Below are 12,397 nucleotides of genomic sequence, written 5' to 3'. Positions count from 1 at the left end.
TTAGAGCAATGTAACAGACAAAGAATCCAGGAACGGACTAATCTACAAATGGGAACTAAGTATATGAAACGCACAGCATTTCAAATCATAGAGGGAAAGATAGATTATACAATAGTTAATGCTAGAAAAATTAACTTTCTTTTGAAAAATAAAATTAAACCTCAACATATTAAGAGATTCTGCAAACTCCCAAACAACACAGTAGAAATATTAGAGGGATCTATGAAAGGGCAATTCACAGACAAAGAATTTTAAAACAGTTTATAAATGTGGGAAAAGCTGTTCAACCTTACCAATAACAAGGTAACCAAACATTATATACTGATTTTTTTGTCTATCAAATTGACAAGTTAAAATGATTGATAATATCTAGTGTTTGTAAGAGTGTGAAGAAATAGGTACCTTCATAATTTTTTATCATAGTGTAAATTAATACTGCATTTTTATAGGACAATTTGGTAGTTTCTATCAAAATTTTGAATAAAATTACCTTGCAACTCAGCAATTTGATTTCTAAATATTTATTCTATAGAAATAAACATAAAAATTTAACAGTATTAATTTGAAAAGAGAAACATGTTATACAATCTAAATGTCAAATAAACATTGACACAATCTTATTATGGAGTTAAAAATAATAAATGATTCAGATGTACAAACATTAAAATATCTTCAGTATTTGTTATGTACAAAGAAAGACTAGATGCAGTTCACTAGTGTAGAATGAAAAAATAGAAGATACATAATTATATGTGTATATTTAAATGTAAGAGCCTGAAAAATGACCTTGAAAGACATCCAACGAACTAAACCATTAAAGTAACTCTGAAGAAGGGAGTATTAAAGAAAAGAAGGGAAAGGGAACTTGCCTTTAAAAAAACAAAACAAAACAAAACAAACAAAAAAAACAGAACTCCATCTTCTCAGGAAAAAAAAAAAAAGCACAGATTATGCAGAAAGTAAAAAACTTCTGGAGAAAGCAACCTGATAATAACATTGTCAGAGAGATAGAAGATATTGCACTCAGAAAATTGGAGAGGACTGCTATATAGATAGAATTATGAGCTCTTCAAGATATAATAACCAGAATAAATGTTCCAGTGGTAGAACTGGAAGATAAAGGAAATCTCTCAAAAGGCAGAACAAAAAGACAACAAGATGGACAACAGAAAGGATAGGAAACGAGAGATTCCCAACATCTAGGGGGCAAATGTTACATACATGCATACATAAAGATAGGTAGGCAACTTATGTACATAGAAAAAAATAGAGGAAAAAAAATGTTAACAAGGAAATTCCTCAGAACTGAAAGCCATGCATTTCCAAACTGGAAAAACAAACAAACAAAAACAATGCAAGGAATGCCTAGAAAATGAGGAATAAAGACCAGTCCAGGACACAACATCATACAATGTTAAATACTAAAGATAAAGAAAAGACCATAAAACCTTCCACAGACTTTTTAGAAAAAGAGAGAGAGGTTTTACAGTTCTCTGAAGAAAGAGGGAAAAGTTGCTGATGCCTACATAGAATAACTGAGCGAGCAAAAAGAGGAGGTTATTAACTCTTAGAACAAAATGTTGAAGAAAAACATACAATCATAGTATAATATATGGGTTAACAATGAACAAGACTTGTAAATCATAATGTAAACACTATTATAATGTCAACTTATTAAAAGTTACATTATAACTTTAAAAGTTACAAATTAAATAAATTAAAAGTTACAAATATAACATAAATACGGGAAAAGAAGGGAAATTCTACGTGGATAGTTTGAGAGGAGTAAATGTGTGTAAAAGTGCTATATTGTCATTTTCCATAGTAGGAAGTTGATAATGTCCCAAATTGAAAAAGCATGAAGAAACAGTACACAAATATAAGACTATTACTTAGAAATGTGGAGGTCAATGCATTTCTGCTAAAACCACTTCAAGAGTTGAAAGTGTCAGTGTTTGGGGAAAGAAGGAAGAAAAAGCTGCTTTTTTTGTTGTTTGTTTGAGGCTTTGTAGTATATTTGACTTTTAAGTTGTGTAGACGTGTTGGATAAAAATAAAAAGTTCCTTTTTATAACAAGAAGATAAAAACTATTTTGGTCACTAGCATAGACTCCTGTTAATAACCCCGGGTTCCTGGAAACCATAAAGAGAAAAGCACCAACAAGTGGAAGGAAGTGGGGATGAGTGGGTGTTCGGTCTCTATTTTGAGGAGTGGGCTGTTAAATTTGTCTTGAATGAACAGAGGACGTGGGCACCCAGCCAGGAGATGGAATGGAAGAGGGAGGCTGCTGTTCCTTTGGAGTGGGCTCTTGCTGACAGCCCACTCAGGCTGTTCTGGGAGGTGTTAGGCTATTCATGAGAAGGCTTTGGGGAGCCGTCTGGGAGCTGTTTGTAGTGAAGGCGCCAGAAGGTGAGGCGGATCCTCTTCCCCCCTGCACACGGGGACATGTGGGGTTGACACCCAGTAAGAGTGATCTGACTCCCGTTTCTTTGGAGAGAACAGCCAGCAGATGGGTGTCTGGTAACCCAAAGCCTTTGTTGAAATGACCCAAGTCCATTGCTCCACCTGGCACTGGGGCTGGGGCAGACTCCAGTTTCAGCCACAGGCCTCTAGGGGCTAATGACAAAAAGTGGAGTGAAAGACCAAACCTGAGGCTGGTGTTCAGTGGGAGGGGTTGGAGACACACAGAGTGGGGAGTTTTGGAGTCAGGAAGGGAGGAGAGGCTAACCAGGAGATTGTTGATCAGTCTAGCCCCTAGTTCTAGGGTATATAAACTTAAATGATTCTCGGAAGCTCTAGAGGAGCTTTGCGAAAGTATAGATTTATTTCCAGGCCTTAGCCCGCATCCACTGATCAGAACCTCTGAGGGTAAGGCTGAGGGTTCTGATGCACCCATTCATTCTTTGACCTCCCTTGGGAGCCAGCCGTGCCAGTTCCAGACCACCCTGCCCATTTCCCAAGGCAACCCTCTGCCTATTTGAGCTCTTTCTCTTCATCTCCCTTCATCAGAATTTCAGATGCAAAGAGAACTTTCTGAAACCCAGTGTCTGCGAGAATACTGTTAAAAAGTTGCTTTTTGCTAGGGCGTCGACAGCATCTGCCAGTAATAAATTCATGCTATCAGAGAAGCAGGTGCTTTCCGGGAGGGGTTGTAGCAAAGCTTCACACAGATTGTTGCCATTTTTATTCCCATCATTCATCTTCAGTGAGGACCTCTGAAGGGCAACTCAGAGGTTCAAAGACGAATATTTCTTGCCCCTCCCACAGCCTCCAAGGTGTGGAAGGTGTGTTGTGGGGAACATCAAAGGGCCAAGCTGCTGTGGTTTTGCTCAGCACCAAGAGATGCTACCAAAAATGAAGATACCTGAATGGGCTGAAAATAGAGCTTTGCTTTTGGAACTGAATTTCTTTTCCAGAACACAGAGTACTGGGAGAGTACGAGGAGAATGCTAGAGAGCCGAAAGAAACCTTTCCCCTCCAAAATGGGGGGAAGGTGGTAGATGGATTTTTAAAATTGGAGCCACTAGATGCTGTATTCAGCTGCCTGGGACCTGCATTGCTGGTTTTCCTTTTGGGTTTTGGTATTTGTAGTCACAAAGCCCCCTCCCCACCAAAGCCACCCTAATTCAAAATCCAGAATATATATATTTTTTCTTTTATTTTCTTTTTGAGACAGGGTGGCCCAGGCTGGAGAGCACTGGCGCAATCTAGGCTAACTGAAGATGCAACCTCCTGGGCTTAGGCAATCATCCCACCTCAGCCTCCTGAGTAGCTGGGACCACAGGCATATGTCACCATGCCCAGCTACTTTTTGTACTTTTTGTAGAGATGGGGTTTCACCATGTTGCCCAGGCTGGTCTTGAACTCCTGAGCTCAAGCAATCCGCCAGCCTCAGCCTCCTAAAGTGCTGGGATTACAAGCGTGAGCCGCAGCACCTGGACCAGAATAGATTTTCTATGATGAAGAAGATCCAGACCTTTAGAAATTGAGGGTCGGCAGAGCTTTAGCTTTCATTAAATAACAAATGCACCAGGTTATAAACTTCATGAGGGCAGAAGCCATGTCTCCCTCGTTCTCAGCTTCATCCTGAGGAACTAGCACAATGCTGCACGGAAAGGGTGCCCAATAAATGTAGAATCAAGCAGTGAGTGAAACTTCTGCACCTGTGCTGGGATGCCAGGTGAGCCTCGTGGAAACCCCCAAATAAGTCCTCCTTACCTATATTCTTCATTCTGACCTCAGTTCCATGACCCCTCCCTAGAAAGTTCTTCCATGACCACCCATTCCAAAATTGGTTCTCCAGTGTGTCTGTACCACAGAACCCTGTTTATTTGTTAACACCAGCAATCACAACTCTGATTCACTAATTCATGTATTGATTATTCTTTGCCTGCCTCCTGTACCATAATGTGGACCTGTGAAGGTGAGACCCTTGTCCATCTAGCTTAATCTAGCTTAACATACGCTAGCACTTAGGGCAGGTTCTTGGCACAGCAGGCACTCAATGAATTGAGGTCGAATGAATATAGTAACACTGGATCATTAGAAGAGGAGAGAAAACTTCCTCAATGCTAAAATGCACTTTTTATCTATTCTGGAAGGGGGCTGCATCTTCCATTGGATATGGATATTTAATGTCATATTTCACTCCCACTCCTCTCTGAAAAGTTGCTAGTACAATCATGTGGTAGATTGCGTCTTAGCACCAAGGAAGGACGACAAACAAGGATTATTCTGGGAAGGGAGCTTAGCTGCCTCTAAATCCAGGATGCTTTTTCTGAGCAATAAGGAGGATGGAGGCATATCAAAGGGGACAGAATAAGGAAACCAGTGCTCAGAAATGATGAGAAGGAATGTGGAGTAGGAAGGCATCCGGAGATGGCAGGCCCAGCCTGCAGTGGTCTTCATCCTGCACAGAGCAGTATGAATTTTCCTTCCTCCCACTTGGGAGTGGATGGGGCCAGGAGTAGCTGCCTCACTTCAGGTGTTCCAGCAAGTATGCATTCAATGGCCTACAGGCCTGAGGTAGCAGGGCACGTAGGCCTAATCCCATCTCCTGCTTGAGTCTCGGGTATGGCACAAAACCAAAGTCTGTGCTTAGCGACTGCCCCAGGTTTGAGCAACTGCATAAAGGATCATCTGCTCAAAGTATAGCCCTGCACCACCAAGTCAGAACCTCTCGATAGAGCTTGCGTAAAACGCAGGGGATTGGGCCCAATTCCCAAGCTGCAGAACCAGCCTTCACAAACAAAGCCCAGGAATCTGCTTTTTTTTTTTTTTTTTTTTTTTTTTTTTTGATGCAGTCTCACTCTGTCACCAGGCTAGAGTGCAGTGACGCGATCTCGGCTCACTGCAACTTCCACCTCCCGGGTTCAAGCAATTCTCCTGCCTCAGCCTCCCGAGTAGTTGGGACTACAGGCACGCACTACCACGCCGGCTAATTTTTGTATTTTTAGTAGAGACGGGGTTTCACCATGTTGGCCAGGATGCTCTCGATTTCTTGACCTCGTGATCCGCCCGCCTCGGCCTCCCAAAGTTCTGGGATTACAGGCGTGAGCCACCGCGCCCGGCTGAATCTGCTTTTTAATCAGTTCCCGGCTTCGCGGGATTCTTAGGTGAGTGGTTCTTAAACCTATTAAGTGGAAGTGGGGGATGACTCATTCAGGAAGCTCATTCTCCTCCGCGGCGCCTCCTCCAGCCCTCTTAGATGTCTCTTCATCTTTCTTCTGCACCTTCAGTTTCTCACACTCCAGGCAGCTGCTGGTGTGCCTGCCCGTGTCAATTACAGAGGAGAAAGGAATCCCACAGGCCCCTGCTGGGCGAGCTTGGGTGAGTCTGGGGGATCTCCAGGTGTGCCCCATAGAGCCTGGGAGGAAGTTGGTCGGAGCTCTCCTTTGGGGACCTACTGCCTGTTCCTAACTGCAGCCTGACCTCTGGTGGTCGGAAGGGAGTCGTTTGGTAGGAAGAACCCAGGAAGTTGTCTTTTTGCGATTGGCGGCTTGGGGAAGGAGGAAATTTAATCCTTATAAACTCCATCTCTACTTGCAGAGGTTCCTTTGCTAAGCTTGGGGTTATCTGAGGAGGGGGTGGTGTGCAGTTTATGGCTCTTCCAAGTTCCTTGTTTTGCCTCGGTTGCACACTGACTTGCCAGCTCCCCTGTACCTGAACATTTGTGGGAGCACTTCAGCTGCATTGCTGCATTTCATCTGAGGGTGCAGAGGAGAGAGAGATGGGCAAGGAAGGAGATGTTGGGTCTTTTCATGTTTTTACAGGTGTTTTATTTTGTTTGTTTTGTTTTGTTTTTTAAGGCGGGGTGGCCAAGGTTGAAAAGCATAGCAAGCAGACACAGCTCTAGAAGGTGTGCCTGTGGCCTCCATTATTCATGTCTTGACCTTCCTTCAGCAGCCAAGCGCCCACTCTGGCTCTCACTTGGTTGGGGCACCTGAAACCACTGAGGCCTGAGAGCTCTGGCTCCACAGCTGCAGCAGCCCTTCCTCTGCCCCACCAGGCCCAGGTGTGGCTTTTCTGGCATCCAGATCCTTAACCTGGTCACCATGCTAAAGCTCAGTCACACACAGGATGAAAATGGCCATAAAAACACTTAGAGAAGCCTATCCCGCAATAAATCACCCTCTCCTTTCCTTTTAATTCTTAGGAATTAATTAACTTAATTATTAATTAATTATTAGTTAATTAATCAATTAACTAGCAGAACTAGATCACCTGACTTCCATGATAAACAATAATGTGCTTTTGCATTTCCAGAACCAAAATATAGTGACCAATTCAAGGAAGTGTTACTCTTTAGTAATCACAAATAGTGTAACAATGTTGGTAAACAGAGAAGTTAAGGCTCGACTAAGAAAGGTAGTGCGGTAGAATGGGAAGTGCACAGTCTGGCAGTTGGGAGCTGGAGCTATGGTTGGGTTGACTGTGCAATTCATTTATTCAGTCATTTAAAAAACATGACTGAGAGCCCTTGATGAAGCAGGCATTGCACTGAATGCCAGGAAGACCAAGAAAAGCAAGACATATGACCCCTACCCCCAAATTATTTTCAGTCTTGTGGGAGGCAATTGAAAGACATATTAACTGTTCAGACCATGAATCTGTCTGGCATATTTAGCTCCTCGATTTGCTGCATGGTCTTTATCATTGTCAATCTCCTTCAGAGAATGCATGGAATCTCATTCAGTTCTCGCAATAATCCTCTGAGGGAGGTCTTCTTATCATCCCCATTTTATAGGGAAACTGAGTCCTTAGAAAGATCAGATAGTTTGTCCAAGGCCAAATGGCCGGTAAGTGGTGGAGCTGGCACTGCAATCTAGGTCAGCCTGACTCCAGAGCCGGCGCTGGTGGCCACCAGGCTACACGGTTCTCCAAGGTCTCCCACCTCTAATCTTGTTTCACCTGCTCTCTTGCAGAGTCCACTTCCCGCCCTCTCACTTAACAAAGTCATCCCTGCGCATCCACCCAGCCTGATGGTCTTCCCTCCAGTCTCGGGACAAGGCTCACACCCTCCTGCAAAGCCCATGCACCTCCCCTGTGCCTCCCCCAGCCCTCTTCAGACCACGCCTCTGCATCTTCCTCCTACGCCTTCAATTTATCACACTCTACTCGTTTCTTCCCCCTCAGTCCACAAATGTGTCGAGGGCCCTCCTGTTCTAAACAATCCCATAAACACAACAAAAGAGCTTCCTTTGTCCTGTACCCAGCTGAACCCTGCCCAGTCCCCACCCCACTAGCTCTACCTCAGCAGCCCCACCCCATCACCCACCTCTCTCCTCTTCCCATCCAGCGCCATGCAGAATGTAATTGCTCTCCCCATCTCTCCTTCCTCAGCTTCCGTTCACTCTTCAGTCCATTCCCCTCTGACTTCTGCAGCCTTTTCACTGCCACATCCCATGGAGAGTTTTCAGTCTTCACCTTGCTGGGTCTCTCTGCCGTATTTGAAACTGTGGGCTCCATCCTCTCGAGGGTCTCTAGTCACTTGGTGTCCAGGGCAACACTTTCTGCCTCTCTTTATACCTCTCTGACATTCCTTCTCCCTCTCCTTTATGGACTTCTCTTCCCAACAGCTTCTCTCTGCTGCTCATCCCGTAAATGTTGATGTTCCCAGAGTTCTCTCCTTGACCACCTGCTTTTCCCCCTCTTCACCTGCTTCTGGGGCAATTGCATTCACTCTCCTGGTTTTAACTGCACCCAACCATTGGTGTCTCCCAAATCAACGTCCCAAGCCCAAGCCGTCTCTCAGGCTTCTGCTGTGTATTCTACCTGCCTGCTGGTCACCCCACCTAGAGGTCCTCCGAGCACCTCTGTCTCAGCATACACAAAACCATTTTCATCACCAGGGTTCCCTTCTAAACCAACTCTTCCTTAAAAGTCTCTATTTCAGGTGGTGATGCCATCATCTCCTCAGTTCTTTAAGCTAGAAACTTTGAAGCCACCCTTGACACTTTACATCCAACCAGTTGATGGGGTCCTCCTGAGTGGGCTCCTAAATGCCCCTCTGTATCTTGTCCCGTACCCTGGCTCTGACCCCTTTTGTCTCCTTCCTGCATTACTGCAACGGTGCCCCCAGTGGTTTCCCTACTTCCAGGAACAGCCTTCCGAAATATCTCCTCCACCTTAAGGGTTCAGCAATCTGTTTGAAATATGAACTGTCTTCGTCAAACCCTTGAGCGACCATCCATCACCTAGAGCAGGAGCCCCAGCCATTTGGAATGGTGTACAAGGCACCCTATGACCTATATTGCCTATGGCAAGAGCCTCTCCATTACTGACTCTCCTCCACGCTTCACTCTCTCGCAGGACAGAGCTGCCTGTGGTTGCTTGCTTGCATTTTGTTGTTTCTCACTTCCACCCCTCAGGTACTGCTCTCTGAGGAGAATGTCTTTCCTCACCCCAGCGCCCCCCTCCACCTAAGCCTAGCTAACCCCTGCTCACTTCTGCATTAGGAATCATCACTAACCGACTCTCCCCACCCCCTCAAGAGTTTATATTCTGATTATTCGTCTATGCATCTGTATCACATTTCCTCGAGACCTAATGGGAAAGATGGTGATTCCCAATTTAAGCGTAGAGCTTCTAGTTACTTTAGGTAATCAAAATATTCTTTTGCTTGAAACATGAAGTTTATGAAATCCCCACATTTGGGAGGCTAAGCTGGTGGATCACTTGAGGTTAGAAGTTTGAGACCATCCTGGCCAACATGGTAAAACCCCAACTCTACTAAAAATACAAAAATCAGTCAGGTGTGGTGGCGCACGTCTGTAATCCCAGCACTTTGGGAGGCCGAGGCAGGCAGATCCCCTTAGGTCAGGAGTTTGAAACCAGCCTGGCCAACATGGTGAAACCCCATCTATACAAAAACAAAAAACAAAAAATTTAGCCAGATGTAGTGGTGCATGCCTGCAATCCCAACTACTCGGGAGGCTGAGGAAGGAGAATTGCATGAACCCAGGAGGCGGAGCTTGCAGTGAGCCGAGATCATACTACTGCACTCCAGCCTGGGCGACAGAGCGAGACTCCATCTCAAAAAAAAAAAAAAAAAAATTATGAGCTCCCAAGGAGTTTAAAATGCTTTAGGTGCCACTCTGCCCTTCAGAGGTGTTTACATTCCAGGTGAAAAGGAAGAACTTGGAAAGAAGATGAGAACCTGTCAGCAGAGGGCTACCTGGGGCTGAGGTGCTGAGGGTAGCCAAGACTACTTTAGCTCAGACCTTGGTGTGTCTGAGGTGGGATGGAGATTAAAATCCACTCTGTCTCCTGATATCGGCATAACCACAACAATGAATGATGTCTGAAGTGGACGTGCAGCAGCAGAGAACATGCAGAGACATGTAAAAAACAACAACAAAAAAACCCCGTGCCCTTGATATTATGGGAAAAGAAATAAGGAATACACACACATCTTTATGGAAATAGAGGAATTCATAATTTTAAAGCCTGGTCAAGGATCAGATAGACTCGATCAAGGGCAGAGACCCCTAGGACAGTTCATTTTGGAGTTCTGAGCTCTGGCAAGAATGTGAACAAAGAAGAAAGCAGCAACAAGACCTTGTGCAAATACCAAGAAGGCAAATCCTACAGCTTCCAAGCACCTCTACAGGGTCTGTCTACTCCAGTCTTCCCTTCATCCCTAATCCTCATGCCTTAGCAGTCTCCTTTTGTGTTCTTTGGTTTATGCTTACCATTTGAAGGGTGACAGAGGCAACTTTTAAAAATATATTTTCATCTTAATTGAAACGTGCCGGGTTGCAAAATTCCGCTGCTGCAGATTTCTTTTCTGAAAGAAGAGAGTCGTGTGCTGCCATCTTGTGGTTGAGGGCCGCCACAACAACAATTATGTACTCCCAACATCCCGCCCAGTCCAGTGCGGGGGTGGCGGGGGTGGGGAAGGGTGATGCGGTTTCCAGGTAGAAAGCTCTGGAAAGGGTTCTGCTGCAGGCACAGTAGCAAACAGGGAATGGCCAGTGGAGACACAGGTTTCACACTGGGGACTGACCTGGTAGTAATTAGTAGCACTGGAATAGGGTCCAAAGGGATTTTCCCTGGTCCCTCAACTAGTATGATTACATCTCTAGGTACCATTTCCCCCTAATTAATAGATTCTCATTAGTGATGATTTTTAAAAATGACCTTGTGCAGTGGCAGCAACACCAGACTGAGAGTTAAGACACCTGGTATCTAATTGCCCCTCTGCCACAGACTACCCAGGTAAACCAGCAATAGAGGATAATAGACAAATTATTGACCTGGGACCAGGAGGTTTGAATTCAAGTGTGATCACAATCTGATGTTACCTCAGGAAAGCTGTTTCACTGAGCACCCTCCTGTGCCAGGTACTGTCCTAGGTATTTTACATGGTTTTGTTTGTTTTATCCAGTTTCTTACTCCAGGATAGTGTTCTACAAGTGAGGAAACTGAGGCTCAGCACGATTGAGGGAGCTGTCCAAGGTGTCACGAAGTCATGAGTCAGGATCTGATTCAAGGTCTGACTCTAAAGCATATGTGTTTTATTTATTTATTTATTTAAGACAAAGTCTCACTCTGTTGCCCAAACTGAAGTGTAGATCTTCCTCCGTCTCCCTAGTTCAAGCGATTATCCTGCCTCAGCCTTTGGAGTAGATGGGATTACAGGCATGCACCACTACGCCCGGCTAATTTTTGTATTTTTAGTAGAGATGGAGTTTCATTATGTTGACCAGACTGGTCTTGAACTCCTGACCTCGTGATCTGCCCGCCTCAGCCTCCCAAAGTGCTGGGATTACAGGCATTAGCCACCTTGCTCGGCTGTGGTTTATTTTTTACAATTATTTTCCCTTCATAATTGTGTATCATATGAATATGATACGTATATTCATGTGTGTGTGCAGGGGTTACACATAGGCCAGATGGCTTAAATTTATTGTGTCCCTTGAAGGTAGGGCAAGCCCAGTTTTCACAAGCGCTCAACAAAGCTACAGATGCTTATTCTGTTGCTTTTTAATTTCCTGTGCGTTCTCATTTTTCCCAATCTAACGTTGTTTCTAAAGGCATTTAAGAGATCTAAGGACTGTAGCTTCAAAAGTCATGTTCTTTGATTTCTGAAGATAAAAGGGATGACCTAGAGAGGGAACACCGCCATTCTGCTGAGGGATCAATCAGAAAATTAAGTTCCTTACAGGGAAGACAAGACACTCTTCATGGCATTGATTTAGTGCTTTTTTCGGGGTTGTTGCTACAAGATCTCGCCTGGCATAGCAACCTTGTGAGGTGTGTGTTATTCTCCTCATTTGACCCTTGAGGGAACTCAGGTGCAGAGAGGTGAAAACACTTGAGATTACACAACTGTGACTTGAAGACAGACCTTTATCTTAAACAACTTTATTGAAGTATAATTGACATACAATAGACTGCATGCACATATTTAAAATACAAAATTTGATCTTTGATCAGTTTGACAGTATAAACCCATGAGACCAGCACCGCAATCAAGATAATGAACGTATCCTTTATCCCATCCATTTCCTCATGGCCCTTTGGAATCCCCCAATCTCCACCCCCACGCTGCCATCCCCAGGCAACCATTGATCTGCTTTCACTACAGTTTTCATTTTATACAAATTTTATATAAATGGAAACATACAGTGTATATACATTTTTGTCTGGCTTTATTTGGCATAATTATCATGAGATTCATTCATGTTGTTTTGTGTATTATTCCATTTTATTGTTAGGGAATATGTCTTTACATGGGTATGCCACTATTCATTCTCTTGATGATGGACATTTAGATTATTTCTACTTTGGGGCTATAATGAATAAAGCTTCTATAAACAGTGATGTGAAAATACTTGCAGCAGACCTAAGTTTTCATTTCTTTGGGATAAAAATCTAAAAATTGAATGTCTGC

The sequence above is a fragment of the Papio anubis genome, chromosome 7 (assembly GCF_008728515.1).
Source record: "Papio anubis isolate 15944 chromosome 7, Panubis1.0, whole genome shotgun sequence".
In the NCBI taxonomy this organism is placed as follows: domain Eukaryota; kingdom Metazoa; phylum Chordata; class Mammalia; order Primates; family Cercopithecidae; genus Papio; species Papio anubis.
This window is presented reverse-complemented; position numbering follows the sequence as displayed.